At 18.9% G+C, this 23,474-nt stretch overlaps 1 long non-coding RNA gene across 7 annotated transcripts in view; it reads right to left on the bottom strand.

Moving 5' to 3' along the window:
* The window catches only part of LOC131694901 (uncharacterized), a 66,878-nt gene extending 44,709 nt beyond the window's left edge, over positions 1-22,169 (bottom strand). For all 7 annotated transcript variants that reach the window (XR_009306556.1, XR_009306557.1, XR_009306560.1 and 4 more), the window contains exon 1: positions 21,938-22,169. This is a non-coding gene — a long non-coding RNA (uncharacterized LOC131694901). The remainder of the gene's footprint in view (positions 1-21,937) is intronic.
* Positions 22,170-23,474: the final 1,305 nt, after the last annotated feature.

The following is a 23,474-nucleotide window of genomic DNA, read 5'->3' as shown; positions in this document are numbered from 1 at the left end:
AATTCTAAAATTCTAAAATTCTAAAATTCTAAAATTCTAAAATTCTAAAATTCTAAAATTCTAAAATTCTAAAATTCTAAAATTCTAAAATTCTAAAATTCTAAAATTCTAAAATTCTAAAATTCTAAAATTCTAAAATTCTAAAATTCTAAAATTCTAAAATTCTAAAATTCTAAAATTCTAAAATTCTAAAATTCTAAAATTCTAAAATTCTAAAATTCTAAAATTCTAAAATTCTAAAATTCTAAAATTCTAAAATTCTAAAATTCTAAAATTCTAAAATTCTAAAATTCTAAAATTCTAAAATTCTAAAATTCTAAAATTCTAAAATTCTAAAATTCTAAAATTCTAAAATTCTAAAATTCTAAAATTCTAAAATTCTAAAATTCTAAAATTCTAAAATTCTAAAATTCTAAAATTCTAAAATTCTAAAATTCTAAAATTCTAAAATTCTAAAATTCTAAAATTCTAAAATTCTAAAATTCTAAAATTCTAAAATTCTAAAATTCTGAAATTCTAAAATTCTAAAATTCTAAAATTCTAAAATTCTAAAATTCTAAAATTCTAAAATTCTAAAATTCTAAAATTCTAAAATTCTAAAATTCTAAAATTCTAAAATTCTAAAATTCTAAAATTCTAAAATTCTAAAATTCTAAAATTCTAAAATTCTAAAATTCTAAAATTCTAAAATTCTAAAATTCTAAAATTCTAAAATTCTAAAATTCTAAAATTCTAAAATTCTAAAATTCTAAAATTCTAAAATTCTAAAATTCTAAAATTCTAAAATTCTAAAATTCTAAAATTCTAAAATTCTAAAATTCTAAAATTCTAAAATAATTCTAAAATTTCAAAATTTTGATATTCTATAATTCTGAAATTTTAGAAGTTTGGCTGTGCGCTGTCCCCTATAACTCGCCTCCATGGGTTTCTCAAAAGTCGTGTTTTGCAACTGGTTCACAATATATTTCAGAGGCGAACTGATCAATCGTTTAGAATTGGAAAATATCAGAAGCCATTTCGCCAAATTTTTGGATTTTGGAAATACCGTGTGTCAGGCGATAGCCAAGATAAATTCTTTTTGAATTTCCTGTTTCAGATGAATTTCATGACCGAAATCCTGCCAACATTTGAACTTACATTTTTGAGAGGAGTGCACTCAAGGTCAAACATAGGGCAAACAAAGGTCAAACAACATCGAACAAATCACAAAAAATCATGTTAAAAGTTCGATGAACTATTTGGTGCTTAAACCGTTTTATCCAACCGAGCAACATACCAGTTCTTGTATTGCTATATTTAAACTCAGTAACAATCCTTGACCTGGGTAGTGGTAAAACTAACAGGTTACCGTGCGATTAATTAATAAATTACAAATTACTGTATCGACTCAAAAATTCTAATCCCATTCGCATTAATGTTTCTCTTACAATCTATCCTCAGAAGTATTAAAAACGCGCAGAGGATTCCTTAAAGGAGTGGCCCTATTTTACAGCCACGTAACATAAGTGACTAGAAGGAAATTTTGTACTAGTAATTGGGTGCCGTGAATGAGAATAAGACTCAGACTTAAGTACAAACAGAATGTCAACGCTGTCGAAATCGAAGGTCAACGGGTAATGGTTTACTCGTTGATTTACTTTGGTTGGTTTCTAAAATTCTAAAATTCTAAAATTCTAAAATTCTAAAATTCTAAAATTCTAAAATTCTAAAATTCTAAAATTCTAAAATTCTAAAATTCTAAAATTCTAAAATTCTAAAATTCTAAAATTCTAAAATTCTAAAATTCTAAAATTCTAAAATTCTAAAATTCTAAAATTCTAAAATTCTAAAATTCTAAAATTCTAAAATTCTAAAATTCTAAAATTCTAAAATTCTAAAATTCTAAGATTCTAAATTTCTAAATTGCTAAAATTCTAAATTTCTAAAATTCTAAAATTCTAAAATTCTAAGATTCTAAAATTCTAAAATTCTAAAATTCTAAAATTCTAAAATTCTAAAATTCTAAAATTCTAAAATTCTAAAATTCTAAAATTCTAAAATTCTAAAATTCTAAAATTCTAAAATTCTAAAATTCTAAAATTCTAAAATTCTAAAATTCTAAAATTCTAAAATTCTAAAATTCTAAAATTCTAAAATTCTAAAATTCTAAAATTCTAAAATTCTAAAATTCTAAAATTCTAAAATTCTAAAATTCTAAAATTCTAAAATTCTAAAATTCTAAAATTCTAAAATTCTAAAATTCTAAAATTCTAAAATTCTAAAATTCTAAAATTCTAAAATTCTAAAATTCTAAAATTCTAAAATTCTAAAATTCTAAAATTCTAAAATTCTAAAATTCTAAAATTCTAAAATTCTAAAATTCTAAAATTCTAAAATTCTAAAATTCTAAAATTCTAAAATTCTAAAATTCTAAAATTCTAAAATTCTAAAATTCTAAAATTCTAAAATTCTAAAATTCTAAAATTCTAAAATTCTAAAATTCTAAAATTCTAAAATTCTAAAATTCTAAAATTCTAAAATTCTAAAATTCTAAAATTCTAAAATTCTAAAATTCTAAAATTCTAAAATTCTAAAATTCTAAAATTCTAAAGTTCTAAAATTCTAAAATTCTAAAATTCTAAAATTCTAAAATTCTAAAATTCTAAAATTCTAAAATTCTAAAATTCTAAAATTCTAAAATTCTAAAATTCTAAAATTCTAAAATTCTAAGATTCTAAAATTCTAAAATTCTAAGATTCTAAAATTCTAAAATTCTAAAATTCTAAAATTCTAAATTGCTAAAATTCTAAATTTCTAAAATTCTAAAATTCTAAAATTCTAAAATTCTAAAATTCTAAAATTCTAAAATTCTAAAATTCTAAAATTCTAAAATTCTAAAATTCTAAAATTCTAAAATTCTAAAATTCTAAAATTCTAAAATTCTAAAATTCTAAAATTCTAAAATTCTAAAATTCTAAAATTCTAAAATTCTAAAATTCTAAAATTCTAAAATTCTAAAATTCTAAAATTCTAAAATTCTAAAATTCTAAAATTCTAAAATTCTAAAATTCTAAAATTCTAAAATTCTAAAATTCTAAAATTCTAAAATTCTAAAATTCTAAAATTCTAAAATTCTAAAATTCTAAAATTCTAAAATTCTAAAATTCTAAAATTCTAAAATTCTAAAATTCTAAAATTCTAAAATTCTAAAATTCTAAAATTCTAAAATTCTAAAATTCTAAAATTCTAAAATTCTAAAATTCTAAAATTCTAAAATTCTAAAATTCTAAAATTCTAAAATTCTAAAATTCTAAAATTCTAAAGTTCTAAAGTTCTAAAATTCTAAAATTCTAAAATTCTAAAATTCTAAAATTCTAAAATTCTAAAATTCTAAAATTCTAAAATTCTAAAATTCTAAAATTCTAAAATTCTAAAATTCTAAAATTCTAAAATTCTAAAATTCTAAAATTCTAAAATTCTAAAATTCTAAAATTCTAAAATTCTAAAATTCTAAAATTCTAAAATTCTAAAATTCTAAAATTCTAAAATTCTAAAATTCTAAAATTCTAAAATTCTAAAATTCTAAAATTCTAAAATTCTAAAATTCTAAAATTCTAAAATTCTAAAATTCTAAAATTCTAAAATTCTAAAATTCTAAAATTCTAAAATTCTAAAATTCTAAAATTCTAAAATTCTAAAATTCTAAAATTCTAAAATTCTAAAATTCTAAAATTCTAAAATTCTAAAATTCTAAAATTCTAAAATTCTAAAATTCTAAAATTCTAAAATTCTAAAATTCTAAAATTCTAAAATTCTAAAATTCTAAAATTCTAAAATTCTAAAATTCTAAAATTCTAAAATTCTAAAATTCTAAAATCCTAAAATTCTAAAATTCTAAAATTCTAAAATTCTAAAATTCTAAGATTCTAAATTTCTAAATTGCTAAAATTCTAAAATTCTAAAATTCTAAAATTCTAAAATTCTGAAATTCTGAAATTCTGAAATTCTGAAATTCTGAAATTCTGAAATTCTGAAATTCTGAAATTCTGAAATTCTGAAATTCTAAAATTCTAAAATTCTAAAATTCTAAAATTCTAAAATTCTAAAATTCTAAAATTCTAAAATTCTAAAATTCTAAAATTCTAAAATTCTAATTAAAATTCTAAAATTCTAAAATTCTAAAATTCTAAAATTCTAAAATTCTAAAATTCTAAAATTCTAAAATTCTAAAATTCTAAAATTCTAAAATTCTAAAATTCTAAAATTCTAAAATTCTAAAATTCTAAAATTCTAAAATTCTAAAATTCTAAAATTCTAAAATTCTAAAATTCTAAAATTCTAAAATTCTAAAATTCTAAAATTCTAAAATTCTAAAATTCTAAAATTCTAAAATTCTAAAATTCTAAAATTCTAAAATTCTAAAATTCTAAATTCTAAAATTCTAAAATTCTAAAATTCTAAAATTCTAAAGTTCTAAAATTCTAAAATTCTAAAATTCTAAAATTCTAAAATTCTAAAATTCTAAAATTCTAAAATTCTAAAATTCTAAAATTCTAAATTCTAAAATTCTAAAATTCTAAAATTCTAAAATTCTAAAATTCTAAAATTTTAAAATTTTAAAATTCTAAAATTCTAAAATTTCAAAATTCTAAGATTCTAAATTTCTAAAATTCTAAAATTCTAAAATTCTAAGATTCTAAGATTCTAAGATTCTAAGATTCTAATATTCTAAAATTCTAAAATTCTAAAATTCTAAAATTCTAAAATTCTAAAATTCTAAATTTTAAAATTCTAAAATTCTAAAATTCTAAATTCTAAAATTCTAAAATTCTAAAATTCTAAAATTCTAAAATTCTAAAATTCTAAAATTCTAAAATTCTAAAATTCTAAAATTCTAAAATTCTAAAATTCTAAAATTCTAAATTCTAAAATTCTAAAATTCTAAAATTCTAAAATTCTAAAATTCTAAAATTCTAAAATTCTAAAATTCTAAAATTCTAAAATTCTAAAATTCTAAAATTCTAAAATTCTAAAATTCTAAAATTCTAAAATTCTAAAATTCTAAAATTCTAAAATTCTAAAATTCTAAAATTCTAAAATTCTAAAATTCTAAAATTCTAAAATTCTAAAATTCTAAAATTCTAAAATTCTAAAATTCTAAAATTCTAAAATTCTAAAATTCTAAAATTCTAAAATTCTAAAATTCTAAAATTCTAAAATTCTAAAATTCTAAAATTCTAAAATTCTAAAATTCTAAAATTCTAAAATTCTAAAATTCTAAAATTCTAAAATTCTAAAAAATTCTAAAATTCTAAAATTCTAAAATTCTAAAATTCTAAAATTCTAAAATTCTAAAATTCTAAAATTCTAAAGTTCTAAAATTCTAAAATTCTAAAATTCTAAAATTCTAAAATTCTAAAATTCTAAAATTCTAAAATTCTAAAATTCTAAAATTCTAAAATTCTAAATTCTAAAATTCTAAAATTCTAAAATTCTAAAATTCTAAAATTCTAAAATTCTAAAATTCTAAAATTCTAAAATTCTAAAATTCTAAAATTCTAAAATTCTAAAATTCTAAAATTCTAAAATTCTAAAATTCTAAAATTCTAAAATTCTAAAATTCTAAAATTCTAAAATTCTAAAATTCTAAAATTCTAAAATTCTAAAATTCTAAAATTCTAAAATTCTAAAATTCTAAAATTCTAAAATTCTAAAATTCTAAAATTCTAAAATTCTAAAATTCTAAAATTCTAAAATTCTAAAATTCTAAAATTCTAAAATTCTAAAATTCTAAAATTCTAAAATTCTAAAATTCTAAAATTCTAAAATTCTAAAATTCTAAAATTCTAAAATTCTAAAATCCTAAAATTCTAAAATTCTAAAATTCTAAAATTCTAAAATTCTAAGATTCTAAATTTCTAAATTGCTAAAATTCTAAGATTCTAAAATTCTAAAATTCTAAAATTCTAAAATTCTAAAATTCTAAAATTCTAAAATTCTAAAATTCTAAAATTCTAAAATTCTAAAATTCTAAAATTCTAAAATTCTAAAATTCTAAAATTCTAAAATTCTAAAATTCTAAAATTCTAAAATTCTAAAATTCTAAAATTCTAAAATTCTAAAATTCTAAAATTCTAAAATTCTAAAATTCTAAAATTCTAAAATTCTAAAATTCTAAAATTCTAAAATTCTAAAATTCTAAAATTCTAAAATTCTAAAGTTCTAAAATTCTAAAATTCTAAAATTCTAAAATTCTAAAATTCTAAAATTCTAAAATTCTAAAATTCTAAAATTCTAAAATTCTAAAATTCTAAAATTCTAAAATTCTAAAATTCTAAAATTCTAAAATTCTAAAATTCTAAAATTCTAAAATTCTAAAATTCTAAAATTCTAAAATTCTAAAATTCTAAAATTCTAAAATTCTAAAATTCTAAAATTCTAAAATTCTAAAATTCTAAAATTCTAAAATTCTAAAATTCTAAAATTCTAAAATTCTAAAATTCTAAAATTCTAAAATTCTAAAATTCTAAAATTCTAAAATTCTAAAATTCTAAAATTCTAAAATTCTAAAATTTTAAAATTTTAAAATTTTAAAATTCTAAAATTCTAAAATTTCAAAATTCTAAGATTCTAAATTTCTAAAATTCTAAAATTCTAAGATTCTAAGATTCTAAGATTCTAATATTCTAAAATTCTAAAATTCTAAAATTCTAAAATTCTAAAATTCTAAAATTCTAAAATTCTAAAATTCTAAAATTCTAAAATTCTAAAATTCTAAAATTCTAAAATTCTAAAATTCTAAAATTTTAAAATTCTAAAATTCTAAAATTCTAAAATTCTAAAATTCTAAAATTCTAAAATTCTAAAATTCTAAAATTCTAAAATTCTAAAATTCTAAAATTCTAAAATTCTAAAATTCTAAAATTCTAAAATTCTAAAATTCTAAAATTCTAAAATTCTAAAATTCTAAAATTCTAAAATTCTAAAATTCTAAAATTCTAAAATTCTAAAATTCTAAAATTCTAAAATTCTAAAATTCTAAAATTCTAAAATTCTAAAATTCTAAAATTCTAAAATTCTAAAATTCTAAAATTCTAAAATTCTAAAATTCTAAAATTCTAAAATTCTAAAATTCTAAAATTCTAAAATTCTAAAATTCTAAAATTCTAAAATTCTAAAATTCTAAAATTCTAAAATTCTAAAATTCTAAAATTCTAAAATTCTAAAATTCTAAAATTCTAAAATTCTAAAATTCTAAAATTCTAAAATTCTAAAATTCTAAAATTCTAAAATTCTAAAATTCTAAAATTCTAAAATTCTAAAATTCTAAAATTCTAAAATTCTAAAATTCTAAAATTCTAAAATTCTAAAATTCTAAAATTCTAAAATTCTAAAATTCTAAAATTCTAAAGTTCTAAAATTCTAAAATTCTAAAATTCTAAAATTCTAAAATTCTAAAATTCTAAAATTCTAAAATTCTAAAATTCTAAAATTCTAAAATTCTAAAATTCTAAAATTCTAAAATTCTAAAATTCTAAAATTCTAAAATTCTAAAATTCTAAAATTCTAAAATTCTAAAATTCTAAAATTCTAAAATTCTAAAATTCTAAAATTCTAAAATTCTAAAATTCTAAAATTCTAAAATTCTAAAATTCTAAAATTCTAAAATTCTAAAATTCTAAAATTCTAAAATTCTAAAATTCTAAAATTCTAAAATTCTAAAATTCTAAAATTCTAAAATTCTAAAATTCTAAAATTCTAAAATTCTAAAATTCTAAAATTCTAAAATTCTAAAATTCTAAAATTCTAAAATTCTAAAATTCTAAAATTCTAAAATTCTAAAATTCTAAAATCCTAAAATTCTAAAATTCTAAAATTCTAAAATTCTAAAATTCTAAAATTCTAAGATTCTAAATTTCTAAATTGCTAAAATTCTAAGATTCTAAAATTCTAAAATTCTAAAATTCTAAAATTCTAAAATTCTAAAATTCTAAAATTCTAAAATTCTAAAATTCTAAAATTCTAAAATTCTAAAATTCTAAAATTCTAAAATTCTAAAATTCTAAAATTCTAAAATTCTAAAATTCTAAAATTCTAAAATTCTAAAATTCTAAAATTCTAAAATTCTAAAATTCTAAAATTCTAAAATTCTAAAATTCTAAAATTCTAAAATTCTAAAATTCTAAAATTCTAAAATTCTAAAATTCTAAAATTCTAAAATTCTAAAATTCTAAAATTCTAAAATTCTAAAATTCTAAAATTCTAAAATTCTAAAATTCTAAAATTCTAAAATTCTAAAATTCTAAAATTCTAAAATTCTAAAATTCTAAAGTTCTAAAATTCTAAAATTCTAAAATTCTAAAATTCTAAAATTCTAAAATTCTAAAATTCTAAAATTCTAAAATTCTAAAATTCTAAAATTCTAAAATTCTAAAATTCTAAAATTCTAAAATTCTAAAATTCTAAAATTCTAAAATTCTAAAATTCTAAAATTCTAAAATTCTAAAATTCTAAAATTCTAAAATTCTAAAATTCTAAAATTCTAAAATTCTAAAATTCTAAAATTCTAAAATTCTAAAATTCTAAAATTCTAAAATTCTAAAATTCTAAAATTCTAAAATTCTAAAATTCTAAAATTCTAAAATTCTAAAATTCTAAAATTCTAAAATTCTAAAATTCTAAAATTCTAAAATTCTAAAATTCTAAAATTCTAAAATTCTAAAATTCTAAAATTCTAAAATTCTAAAATTCTAAAATTCTAAAATTCTAAAATTCTAAAATTCTAAAATTCTAAAATTCTAAAATTCTAAAATTCTAAAATTCTAAAATTCTAAAATTCTAAAATTCTAAAATTCTAAAATTCTAAAATCCTAAAATTCTAAAATTCTAAAATTCTAAAATTCTAAAATTCTAAGATTCTAAATTTCTAAATTGCTAAAATTCTAAAATTCTAAAATTCTAAAATTCTAAAATTCTAAAATTCTAAAATTCTAAAATTCTAAAATTCTAAAATTCTAAAATTCTAAAATTCTAAAATTCTAAAATTCTAAAATTCTAAAATTCTAAAATTCTAAAATTCTAAAATTCTGAAATTCTGAAATTCTGAAATTCTGAAATTCTGAAATTCTAAAATTCTAAAATTCTAAAATTCTAAAATTCTAAAATTCTAAAATTCTAAAATTCTAAAATTCTAAAATTCTAAAATTCTAAAATTCTAAAATTCTAAAATTCTAAAATTCTAAAATTCTAAAATTCTAAAATTCTAAAATTCTAAAATTCTAAAATTCTAAAATTCTAAAATTCTAAAATTCTAAAATTCTAAAATTCTAAAATTCTAAAATTCTAAAATTCTAAAATTCTAAAATTCTAAAATTCTAAAATTCTAAAATTCTAAAATTCTAAAATTCTAAAATTCTAAAATTCTAAAATTCTAAAATTCTAAAATTCTAAAATTCTAAAATTCTAAAATTCTAAAATTCTAAAATTCTAAAATTCTAAAATTCTAAAATTCTAAAATTCTAAAATTCTAAAATTCTAAAATTCTAAAATTCTAAAATTCTAAAATTCTAAAATTCTAAAATTCTAAAATTCTAAAATTTTAAAATTTTAAAATTCTAAAATTCTAAAATTTCAAAATTCTAAGATTCTAAATTTCTAAAATTCTAAAATTCTAAGATTCTAAGATTCTAAGATTCTAATATTCTAAAATTCTAAAATTCTAAAATTCTAAAATTCTAAAATTCTAAAATTCTAAAATTCTAAAATTTTAAAATTCTAAAATTCTAAAATTCTAAAATTCTAAAATTCTAAAATTCTAAAATTCTAAAATTCTAAAATTCTAAAATTCTAAAATTCTAAAATTCTAAAATTCTAAAATTCTAAAATTCTAAAATTCTAAAATTCTAAAATTCTAAAATTCTAAAATTCTAAAATTCTAAAATTCTAAAATTCTAAAATTCTAAAATTCTAAAATTCTAAAATTCTAAAATTCTAAAATTCTAAAATTCTAAAATTCTAAAATTCTAAAATTCTAAAATTCTAAAATTCTAAAATTCTAAAATTCTAAAATTCTAAAATTCTAAAATTCTAAAATTCTAAAATTCTAAAATTCTAAAATTCTAAAATTCTAAAATTCTAAAATTCTAAAATTCTAAAATTCTAAAATTTTAAAATTCTAAAATTCTAAAATTCTAAAATTCTAAAATTCTAAAATTCTAAAATTCTAAAATTCTAAAATTCTAAAATTCTAAAATTCTAAAATTCTAAAATTCTAAAATTCTAAAATTCTAAAATTCTAAAATTCTAAAATTCTAAAATTCTAAAATTCTAAAATTCTAAAATTCTAAAATTCTAAAATTCTAAAATTCTAAAATTCTTAAATTCTAAAATTCTAAAATTCTAAAATTCTAAAATTCTAAAATTCTAAAATTCTAAAATTCTAAAATTCTAAAACTCTAAAATTCTAAAATTCTAAAATTCTAAAATTCTAAAATTCTAAAATTCTAAAATTCTAAAATTCTAAAATTCTAAAATTCTAAAATTCTAAAATTCTAAAATTCTAAAATTCTAAAATTCTAAAATTCTAAAATTCTAAAATTCTAAAATTCTAAAATTCTAAAATTCTAAAATTCTAAAATTCTAAAATTCTAAAATTCTAAAATTCTAAAATTCTAAAATTCTAAAATTCTAAAATTCTAAAATTCTAAAATTCTAAAATTCTAAAATTCTAAAATTCTAAAATTCTAAAATTCTAAAATTCTAAAATTCTAAAATTCTAAAATTCTAAAATTCTAAAATTCTAAAATTCTAAAATTCTAAAATTCTAAAATTCTAAAATTCTAAAATTCTAAAATTCTAAAATTCTAAAATTCTAAAATTCTAAAATTCTAAAATTCTAAAATTCTAAAATTCTAAAATTCTAAAATTCTAAAATTCTAAAATTCTAAAATTCTAAAATTCTAAAATTCTAAAATTCTAAAATTCTAAAATTCTAAAATTCTAAAATTCTAAAATTCTAAAATTCTAAAATTCTAAAATTCTAAAATTCTAAAATTCTAAAATTCTAAAATTCTAAAATTCTAAAATTCTAAAATTCTAAAATTCTAAAATTCTAAAATTCTAAAATTCTAAAATTCTAAAATTCTAAAATTCTAAAATTCTAAAATTCTAAAATTCTAAAATTCTAAAATTCTAAAATTCTAAAATTCTAAAATTCTAAAATTCTAAAATTCTAAAATTCTAAAATTCTAAAATTCTAAAATTCTAAAATTCTAAAATTCTAAAATTCTAAAATTCTAAAATTCTAAAATTCTAAAATTCTAAAATTCTAAAATTCTAAAATTCTAAAATTCTAAAATTCTAAAATTCTAAAATTCTAAAATTCTAAAATTCTAAAATTCTAAAATTCTAAAATTCTAAAATTCTAAAATTCTAAAATTCTAAAATTCTAAAATTCTAAAATTCTAAAATTCTAAAATTCTAAAATTCTAAAATTCTAAAATTCTAAAATTCTAAAATTCTAAAATTCTAAAATTCTAAAATTCTAAAATTCTAAAATTCTAAAATTCTAAAATTCTAAAATTCTAAAATTCTAAAATTCTAAAATTCTAAAATTCTAAAATTCTAAAATTCTAAAATTCTAAAATTCTAAAATTCTAAAATTCTAAAATTCTAAAATTCTAAAATTCTAAAATTCTAAAATTCTAAAATTCTAAAATTCTAAAATTCTAAAATTCTAAAATTCTAAAATTCTAAAATTCTAAAATTCTAAAATTCTAAAATTCTAAAATTCTAAAATTCTAAAATTCTAAAATTCTAAAATTCTAAAATTCTAAAATTCTAAAATTCTAAAATTCTAAAATTCTAAAATTCTAAAATTCTAAAATTCTAAAATTCTAAAATTCTAAAATTCTAAAATTCTAAAATTCTAAAATTCTAAAATTCTAAAATTCTAAAATTCTAAAATTCTAAAATTCTAAAATTCTAAAATTCTGAAATTCTAAAATTCTAAAATTCTAAAATTCTAAAATTCTAAAATTCTAAAATTCTAAAATTCTAAAATTCTAAAATTCTAAAATTCTAAAATTCTAAAATTCTAAAATTCTAAAATTCTAAAATTCTAAAATTCTAAAATTCTAAAATTCTAAAATTCTAAAATTCTAAAATTCTAAAATTCTAAAATTCTAAAATTCTAAAATTCTAAAATTCTAAAATTCTAAAATTCTAAAATTCTAAAATTCTAAAATTCTAAAATTCTAAAATTCTAAAATTCTAAAATTCTAAAATTCTAAAATTCTAAAATTCTAAAATTCTAAAATTCTAAAATTCTAAAATTCTAAAATTCTAAAATTCTAAAATTCTAAAATTCTAAAATTCTAAAATTCTAAAATTCTAAAATTCTAAAATAATTCTAAAATTTCAAAATTTTGATATTCTATAATTCTGAAATTTTAGAAGTTTGGCTGTGCGCTGTCCCCTATAACTCGCCTCCATGGGTTTCTCAAAAGTCGTGTTTTGCAACTGGTTCACAATATATTTCAGAGGCGAACTGATCAATCGTTTAGAATTGGAAAATATCAGAAGCCATTTCGCCAAATTTTTGGATTTTGGAAATACCGTGTGTCAGGCGATAGCCAAGATAAATTCTTTTTGAATTTCCTGTTTCAGATGAATTTCATGACCGAAATCCTGCCAACATTTGAACTTACATTTTTGAGAGGAGTGCACTCAAGGTCAAACATAGGGCAAACAAAGGTCAAACAACATCGAACAAATCACAAAAAATCATGTTAAAAGTTCGATGAACTATTTGGTGCTTAAACCGTTTTATCCAACCGAGCAACATACCAGTTCTTGTATTGCTATATTTAAACTCAGTAACAATCATTGACCTGGGTAGTGGTAAAACTAACAGGTTACCGTGCGATTAATTAATAAATTACAAATTACTGTATCGACTCAAAAATTCTAATCCCATTCGCATTAATGTTTCTCTTACAATCTATCCTCAGAAGTATTAAAAACGCGCAGAGGATTCCTTAAAGGAGTGGCCCTATTTTACAGCCACGTAACATAAGTGACTAGAAGGAAATTTTGTACTAGTAATTGGGTGCCGTGAATGAGAATAAGACTCAGACTTAAGTACAAACAGAATGTCAACGCTGTCGAAATCGAAGGTCAACGGGTAATGGTTTACTCGTTGATTTACTTTGGTTGGTTTCTAAAATTCTAAAATTCTAAAATTCTAAAATTCTAAAATTCTAAAATTCTAAAATTCTAAAATTCTAAAATTCTAAAATTCTAAAATTCTAAAATTCTAAAATTCTAAAATTCTAAAATTCTAAAATTCTAAAATTCTAAAATTCTAAAATTCTAAAATTCTAAAATTCTAAAATTCTAAAATTCTAAAATTCTAAAATTCTAAAATTCTAAAATTCTAAAATTCTAAAATTCTAAAATTCTAAAATTCTAAAATTCTAAAATTCTAAAATTCTAAAATTCTAAAATTCTAAAATTCTAAAATTCTAAAATTCTAAAATTCTAAAATTCTAAAATTCTAAGATTCTAAATTTCTAAATTGCTAAAATTCTAAATTTCTAAAATTCTAAAATTCTAAAATTCTAAGATTCTAAAATTCTAAAATTCTAAAATTCTAAAATTCTAAAATTCTAAAATTCTAAAATTCTAAAATTCTAAAATTCTAAAATTCTAAAATTCTAAAATTCTAAAATTCTAAAATTCTAAAATTCTAAAATTCTAAAATTCTAAAATTCTAAAATTCTAAAATTCTAAAATTCTAAAATTCTAAAATTCTAAAATTCTAAAATTCTAAAATTCTAAAATTCTAAAATTCTAAAATTCTGAAATTCTAAAATTCTAAAATTCTAAAATTCTAAAATTCTAAAATTCTAAAATTCTAAAATTCTAAAATTCTAAAATTCTAAAATTCTAAAATTCTAAAATTCTAAAATTCTAAAATTCTAAAATTCTAAAATTCTAAAATTCTAAAATTCTAAAATTCTAAAATTCTAAAATTCTAAAATTCTAAAATTCTAAAATTCTAAAATTCTAAAATTCTAAAATTCTAAAATTCTAAAATTCTAAAATTCTAAAATTCTAAAATTCTAAAATTCTAAAATTCTAAAATTCTAAAATTCTAAAATTCTAAAATTCTAAAATTCTAAAATTCTAAAATTCTAAAATTCTAAAATTCTAAAATTCTAAAATTCTAAAATTCTAAAATTCTAAAATTCTAAAATTCTAAAATTCTAAAATTCTAAAATTCTAAAATTCTAAAATTCTAAAATTCTAAAATTCTAAAATTCTAAAATTCTAAAATTCTAAAATTCTAAAATTCTAAAATTCTAAAATTCTAAAATTCTAAAATTCTAAAATTCTAAAATTCTAAAATTCTAAAATTCTAAAATTCTAAAATTCTAAAATTCTAAAATTCTAAAATTCTAAAATTCTAAGATTCTAAGATTCTAAAATTCTAAAATTCTAAGATTCTAAAATTCTAAAATTCTAAAATTCTAAATTGCTAAAATTCTAAATTTCTAAAATTCTAAAATTCTAAAATTCTAAAATTCTAAAATTCTAAAATTCTAAAATTCTAAAATTCTAAAATTCTAAAATTCTAAAATTCTAAAATTCTAAAATTCTAAAATTCTAAAATTCTAAAATTCTAAAATTCTAAAATTCTAAAATTCTAAAATTCTAAAATTCTAAAATTCTAAAATTCTAAAATTCTAAAATTCTAAAATTCTAAAATTCTAAAATTCTAAAATTCTAAAATTCTAAAATTCTAAAATTCTAAAATTCTAAAATTCTAAAATTCTAAAATTCTAAAATTCTAAAATTCTAAAATTCTAAAATTCTAAAATTCTAAAATTCTAAAATTCTAAAATTCTAAAATTCTAAAATTCTAAAATTCTAAAATTCTAAAATTCTAAAATTCTAAAATTCTAAAATTCTAAAATTCTAAAATTCTAAAATTCTAAAATTCTAAAATTCTAAAATTCTAAAATTCTAAAATTCTAAAATTCTAAAATTCTAAAATTCTAAAATTCTAAAATTCTAAAATTCTAAAATTCTAAAATTCTAAAATTCTAAAATTCTAAAATTCTAAAGTTCTAAAGTTCTAAAATTCTAAAATTCTAAAATTCTAAAATTCTAAAATTCTAAAATTCTAAAATTCTAAAATTCTAAAATTCTAAAATTCTAAAATTCTAAAATTCTAAAATTCTAAAATTCTAAAATTCTAAAATTCTAAAATTCTAAAATTCTAAAATTCTAAAATTCTAAAATTCTAAAATTCTAAAATTCTAAAATTCTAAAATTCTAAAATTCTAAAATTCTAAAATTCTAAAATTCTAAAATTCTAAAATTCTAAAATTCTAAAATTCTAAAATTCTAAAATTCTAAAATTCTAAAATTCTAAAATTCTAAAATTCTAAAATTCTAAAATTCTAAAATTCTGAAATTCTAAAATTCTAAAATTCTAAAATTCTAAAATTCTAAAATTCTAAAATTCTAAAATTCTAAAATTCTAAAATTCTAAAATTCTAAAATTCTAAAATTCTAAAATTCTAAAATTCTAAAATTCTAAAATTCTAAAATTCTAAAATTCTAAAATTCTAAAATTCTAAAATTCTAAAATTCTAAAATTCTAAAATTCTAAAATTCTAAAATTCTAAAATTCTAAAATTCTAAAATTCTAAAATTCTAAAATTCTAAAATTCTAAAATTCTAAAATTCTAAAATTCTAAAATTCTAAAATTCTAAAATTCTAAAATTCTAAAATTCTAAAATTCTAAAATTCTAAAATTCTAAAATTCTAAAATTCTAAAATTCTAAAATTCTAAAATTCTAAAATTCTAAAATTCTAAAATTCTAAAATTCTAAAATTCTAAAATTCTAAAATTCTAAAATTCTAAAATTCTAAAATTCTAAAATTCTAAAATTCTAAAATTCTAAAATTCTAAAATTCTAAAATTCTAAAATTCTAAAATTCTAAAATTCTAAAATTCTAAAATTCTAAAATTCTAAAATTCTAAAATTCTAAAATTCTAAAATTCTAAAATTCTAAAATTCTAAAATTCTAAAATTCTAAAATTCTAAAATTCTAAAATTCTAAAATTCTAAAATTCTAAAATTCTAAAATTCTAAAATTCTAAAATTCTAAAATTCTAAAATTCTAAAATTCTAAAATTCTAAAATTCTAAAATTCTAAAATTCTAAAATTCTAAAATTCTAAAATTCTAAAATTCTAAAATTCTAAAATTCTAAAATTCTAAAATTCTAAAATTCTAAAATTCTAAAATTCTAAAATTCTAAAATTCTAAAATTCTAAAATTCTAAAATTCTAAAATTCTAAAATTCTAAAATTCTAAAATTCTAAAATTCTAAAATTCTAAAATTCTAAGATTCTAAATTTCTAAATTGCTAAAATTCTAAATTTCTAAAATTCTAAAATTCTAAAATTCTAAAATTCTAAAATTCTAAAATTCTAAAATTCTAAAATTCTAAAATTCTAAAATTCTAAAATTCTAAAATTCTAAAATTCTAAAATTCTAAAATTCTAAAATTCTAAAATTCTAAAATTTTAAAATTCTAAAATTCTAAAATTCTGAAATTCTGAAATTCTGAAATTCTGAAATTCTGAAATTCTGAAATTCTAAAATTCTAAAATTCTAAAATTCTAAAATTCTAAAATTCTAAAATTCTAAAATTCTAAAATTCTAAAATTCTAAAATTCTAAAATTCTAAAATTCTAAAATTCTAAAATTCTAAAATTCTAAAATTCTAAAATTCTAAAATTCTAAAATTCTAAAATTCTAAAATTCTAAAATTCTAAAATTCTAAAATTCTAAAATTCTAAAATTCTAAAATTCTAAAATTCTAAAATTCTAAAATTCTAAAATTCTAAAATTCTAAAATTCTAAAATTCTAAAATTCTAAAATTCTAAAATTCTAAAATTCTAAAATTCTAAAATTCTAAAATTCTAAAATTCTAAAATTCTAAAATTCTAAAATTCTAAAATTCTAAAATTCTAAAATTCTAAAATTCTAAAATTCTAAAATTCTAAAATTCTAAAATTCTAAAATTCTAAAATTCTAAAATTCTAAAATTCTAAAATTCTAAAATTCTAAAATTCTAAAATTCTAAAATTCTAAAATTCTAAAATTCTAAAATTCTAAAATTCTAAAATTCTAAAATTCTAAAATTCTAAAATTCTAAAATTCTAAAATTCTAAAATTCTAAAATTCTAAAATTCTAAAATTCTAAAATTCTAAAATTCTAAAATTCTAAAATTCTAAAATTCTAAAATTCTAAAATTCTAAAATTCTAAAATTCTAAAATTCTAAAATTCTAAAATTCTAAAATTCTAAAATTCTAAAATTCTAAAATTCTAAAATTCTAAAATTCTAAAATTCTAAAATTCTAAAATTTTAAAATTTTAAAATTCTAAAATTTCAAAATTCTAAGATTCTAAATTTCTAAAATTCTAAGATTCTAAGATTCTAAGATTCTAAGATTCTAAGATTCTAAGATTCTAAAATTCTAAAATTCTAAAATTCTAAAATTCTAAAATTCTAAAATTCTAAAATTCTAAAATTCTAAAATTCTAAAATTCTAAAATTCTAAAATTCTAAAATTCTAAAATTCTAAAATTCTAAAATTCTAAAATTCTAAAATTTTAAAATTTTAAAATTTTAAAATTCTAAAATTCTAAAATTCTAAAATTCTAAAATTCTAAAATTCTAAAATTCTAAAATTCTAAAATTCTAAAATTCTAAAATTCTAAAATTCTAAAATTCTAAAATTCTAAAATTCTAAAATTCTAAAATTCTAAAATTCTAAAATTCTAAAATTCTAAAATTCTAAAATTCTAAAATTCTAAAATTCTAAAATTCTAAAATTCTAAAATTCTAAAATTCTAAAATTCTAAAATTCTAAAATTCTAAAATTCTAAAATTCTAAAATTCTAAAACTCTAAAATTCTAAAATTCTAAAATTCTAAAATTCTAAAATTCTAAAATTCTAAAATTCTAAAATTCTAAAATTCTAAAATTCTAAAATTCTAAAATTCTAAAATTCTAAAATTCTAAAATTCTAAAATTCTAAAATTCTAAAATTCTAAAATTCTAAAATTCTAAAATTCTAAAATTCTAAAATTCTAAAATTCTAAAATTCTAAAATTCTAAAATTCTAAAATTCTAAAATTCTAAAATTCTAAAATTCTAAAATTCTAAAATTCTAAAATTCTAAAATTCTAAAATTCTAAAATTCTAAAATTCTAAAATTCTAAAATTCTAAAATTCTAAAATTCTAAAATTCTAAAATTCTAAAATTCTAAAATTCTAAAATTCTAAAATTCTAAAATTCTAAAATTCTAAAATTCTAAAATTCTAAAATTCTAAAATTCTAAAATTCTAAAATTCTAAAATTCTAAAATTCTAAAATTCTAAAATTCTAAAATTCTAAAATTCTAAAATTCTAAAATTCTAAAATTCTAAAATTCTAAAATTCTAAAATTCTAAAATTCTAAAATTCTAAAATTCTAAAATTCTAAAATTCTAAAATTCTAAAATTCTAAAATTCTAAAATTCTAAAATTCTAAAATTCTAAAATTCTAAAATTCTAAAATTCTAAAATTCTAAAATTCTAAAATTCTAAAATTCTAAAATTCTAAAATTCTAAAATTCTAAAATTCTAAAATTCTAAAATTCTAAAATTCTAAAATTCTAAAATTCTAAAATTCTAAAATTCTAAAATTCTAAAATTCTAAAATTCTAAAATTCTAAAATTCTAAAATTCTAAAATTCTAAAATTCTAAAATTCTAAAATTCTAAAATTCTAAAATTCTAAAATTCTAAAATTCTAAAATTCTAAAATTCTAAAATTCTAAAATTCTAAAATTCTAAAATTCTAAAATTCTAAAATTCTAAAATTCTAAAATTCTAAAATTCTAAAATTCTAAAATTCTAAAATTCTAAAATTCTAAAATTCTAAAATTCTAAAATTCTAAAATTCTAAAATTCTAAAATTCTAAAATTCTAAAATTCTAAAATTCTAAAATTCTAAAATTCTAAAATTCTAAAATTCTAAAATTCTAAAATTCTAAAATTCTAAAATTCTAAAATTCTAAAATTCTAAAATTCTAAAATTCTAAAATTCTAAAATTCTAAAATTCTAAAATTCTAAAATTCTAAAATTCTAAAATAATTCTAAAATTTCAAAATTTTGATATTCTATAATTCTGAAATTTTAGAAGTTTGGCTGTGCGCTGTCCCCTATAACTCGCCTCCATGGGTTTCTCAAAAGTCGTGTTTTGCAACTGGTTCACAATATATTTCAGAGGCGAACTGATCAATCGTTTAGAATTGGAAAATATCAGAAGCCATTTCGCCAAATTTTTGGATTTTGGAAATACCGTGTGTCAGGCGATAGCCAAGATAAATTCTTTTTGAATTTCCTGTTTCAGATGAATTTCATGACCGAAATCCTGCCAACATTTGAACTTACATTTTTGAGAGGAGTGCACTCAAGGTCAAACATAGGGCAAACAAAGGTCAAACAACATCGAACAAATCACAAAAAATCATGTTAAAAGTTCGATGAACTATTTGGTGCTTAAACCGTTTTATCCAACCGAGCAACATACCAGTTCTTGTATTGCTATATTTAAACTCAGTAACAATCCTTGACCTGGGTAGTGGTAAAACTAACAGGTTACCGTGCGATTAATTAATAAATTACAAATTACTGTATCGACTCAAAAATTCTAATCCCATTCGCATTAATGTTTCTCTTACAATCTATCCTCAGAAGTATTAAAAACGCGCAGAGGATTCCTTAAAGGAGTGGCCCTATTTTACAGCCACGTAACATAAGTGACTAGAAGGAAATTTTGTACTAGTAATTGGGTGCCGTGAATGAGAATAAGACTCAGACTTAAGTACAAACAGAATGTCAACGCTGTCGAAATCGAAGGTCAACGGGTAATGGTTTACTCGTTGGTTTACTTTGGTTGGTTTCTAAAATTCTAAAATTCTAAAATTCTAAAATTCTAAAATTCTAAAATTCTAAAATTCTAAAATTCTAAAATTCTAAAATTCTAAAATTCTAAAATTCTAAAACTCTAAAATTCTAAAATTCTAAAATTCTAAAATTCTAAAATAATTCTAAAATTTCAAAATTTTGATATTCTATAATTCTGAAATTTTAGAAGTTTGGCTGTGCGCTGTCCCCTATAACTCGCCTCCATGGGTTTCTCAAAAGTCGTGTTTTGCAACTGGTTCACAATATATTTCAGAGGCGAACTGATCAATCGTTTAGAATTGGAAAATATCAGAAGCCATTTCGCCAAATTTTTGGATTTTGGAAATACCGTGTGTCAGGCGATAGCCAAGATAAATTCTTTTTGAATTTCCTGTTTCAGATGAATTTCATGACCGAAATCCTGCCAACATTTGAACTTACATTTTTGAGAGGAGTGCACTCAAGGTCAAACATAGGGCAAACAAAGGTCAAACAACATCGAACAAATCACAAAAAATCATGTTAAAAGTTCGATGAACTATTTGGTGCTTAAACCGTTTTATCCAACCGAGCAACATACCAGTTCTTGTATTGCTATATTTAAACTCAGTAACAATCCTTGACCTGGGTAGTGGTAAAACTAACAGGTTACCGTGCGATTAATTAATAAATTACAAATTACTGTATCGACTCAAAAATTCTAATCCCATTCGCATTAATGTTTCTCTTACAATCTATCCTCAGAAGTATTAAAAACGCGCAGAGGATTCCTTAAAGGAGTGGCCCTATTTTACAGCCACGTAACATAAGTGACTAGAAGGAAATTTTGTACTAGTAATTGGGTGCCGTGAATGAGAATAAGACTCAGACTTAAGTACAAACAGAATGTCAACGCTGTCGAAATCGAAGGTCAACGGGTAATGGTTTACTCGTTGGTTTACTTTTGGTACTTCTTCCCTTGTAAGCGGAAAACATTTTTTCTTTTAAAAAATATGCTAGTTTAGTGTTGTAGATTCTTGAAAAAGAGGCGGAAAGCAAAAATTTTAATAATTCATTAAGTTTAAGAATAAGTTGTACCTACTAACCTTGCTCATATGGTTATTATGCTCACGAAAGTAAGGCTTTTGGCGAAGCTAGCTTAATGCGGCTATGCCGCATAGCCGAGTTCAAGGATCCGAAGCGGTGCAAAGCCGCTGTCAATGAATACTATCCTATTGTTACTAAATAAGACATTGTAAATGCCTCAAACTAATCCCTATGTTTGAGTATACCGGGCAAACGAGTGGATCACAGGTTTGCTTGCGGTTCCGATGACAAGTAGCAAGGCCACCTCGTCCGAACTTGGCTATGCGGTACAGCCGCATTAAGCTAGCTTCGCCAAAAGCCTAACTTTCGGAAGCACAATGACCACACGAGAAAGGTTGGCAGGTACAACTTATTTATAAACTTGTTAATGAATTATTAAAATTTTCACTTTCTGCTTCTTTTTTATTAATCTACAACACTAAACTAGCACATTCACGAAAGAAAAACATGTTTTCCACTTACAGGAGGAAGAGTATCTAAAGTAAACAATTACCCACTTTCCTTGCCGTTGATGCTGTGTTTGAACTTCTTTATAGGAACTGCATCCCGGTAAAACCAGTCAGAACCCTGAATGTATTCCAGCTCAAATGCAACAACTGTTTGAGTCGGAATCGGGAATCCATTCAGAATTCCGAACCTCTTCTGGAATGGGTTCGACTGGGAAGCAACTAATTTTGACGTTCCGCACCGATGACAGATCGTGTTAAAAGAAATTTACTTTTCCACACAAGGAACAATGCCGGTTTTAAGAGTTTCTGCCAGCTGAGTATCGAAGTCACGGCCCGCGTCCAATAAAAAAAATTCCTAAATTAATTTCTTAACTCTTACCCGTGCAGATCCATTGTCGCCGTTTTGCACAAATTTAGCCAGATTCGTCCGAACTAGCGTTTTCCGGAGCCGGATTCGCTGAAGAAACTGCTTCGGATAGAAAATCCGTATGGCCACTAATTCAACAATAAAATAAAAGTAAAACACTACTGTTTTCCAGGAATTTTTATCAATTTCCTGGCGGCACACAACAAGCACGTCTATTCGCGAACACGATTGAAGTTCAACTAAACGCAAACGGCAAATGAATGACAGAAATGCAAAAAAGCGAGAGCAACAATAGCTCGAATAGCATAAAAGCACACTCAACTCATTCATCTCTTTCGCTCTCACGGCCTAGGAATAGGAACGGCAAATGTAATCAACTGTGACAGAGCAGGATTGGCCCGCGGATTGGCGCACTGGGATAACACTGCAAATAGTAAAACTAGAACTTACAGTCCCCAGCAGCAGATGTAGCGAGTGTTCTAGTTGGTTTAAAATTCATATCTCGCCATATCTTCAACGTTACTGGACTCAAATTTATTTTTCCCCGTCTATCGGGTCTATGTGTTTGTGCTGAGCACTCTCCATGTGTGTGTGTACAATCCATTTCCCACTGTCCGGTAGTGCTTTTATGGAAAAAACTTGTCTGCATCTATGTAATGATATATTTGTTTTCATCGATAGATGTACACATGTTTGGCGCGGGAAATGAAAGGCGATAGCTCTATTGTACATTCAACGACCCATTTCAAGAATGTCTACACGTACATTCTGGGGCCGCCTTCATATACAATAAGCCCCACGCGAATACATCCACGTATCAAGTGGATACTTGCAATATATTCGCACTTGCAGAATGAAAAATATTTTTGATTCTGCCACGTATTTACAAAGAGGAAAATATTTATGAAGGTAGACAAGCATTGAAAAATGACATGCAATGATCTCACCATCCGTGAAATTGTTGCATCAGCTACTCAGGTCCAGGCGGCGCTGCACGCACTAAGCGGAACGAACGGATGTATTTTTTCGCGTCTTACTTCAAATACTTCAATGGCAAAGTTGTGGCGACAAATTTCTATGCAAAATCACACTTTTCTCGCGATATTTCAACCTACTGACACGTAACTCAACAGTTCTAGTTCTAGATTCATAATTTTGACAGTTCTATAATATAAAACTGAAAATTTTAAAACTAGAACTTGCTGTCCCTAGCAGCAGTTTTAGCGGATGTTCTATTTAGTTTAAAATTCATGTCTCACCATTCCTTCAGTGTTACTGCATTCAAATTTATTTTTCCCCAGTCTATCGGGTCTAAGTGTCTGTGCTGAAAACTTTGCATGTATTTAAAACACAGTTCTAAACGTGTTTTAAAATTAGCAATAAATAGAACGGAGTCGTAAAACAGTTTTAAATTTTGAAACAAAACTGTTCGAAATTATAAAACAAAACGCTCTGCTAGGGATGTGAATGTTTCAGTTCCAGTTCTACTTTGAAACTCCTATACAAAATAAAACGCTCCTGAACATGCCCTTAGAACTGTGTTTTAAAT

Source organism: Topomyia yanbarensis, unplaced genomic scaffold (genome assembly GCF_030247195.1).
Source record: "Topomyia yanbarensis strain Yona2022 unplaced genomic scaffold, ASM3024719v1 HiC_scaffold_192, whole genome shotgun sequence".
Taxonomy (NCBI): domain Eukaryota; kingdom Metazoa; phylum Arthropoda; class Insecta; order Diptera; family Culicidae; genus Topomyia; species Topomyia yanbarensis.
The sequence above is the reverse complement of the archived record's forward strand: the minus strand, read 5'-3'. Positions and strand labels throughout refer to the sequence as shown.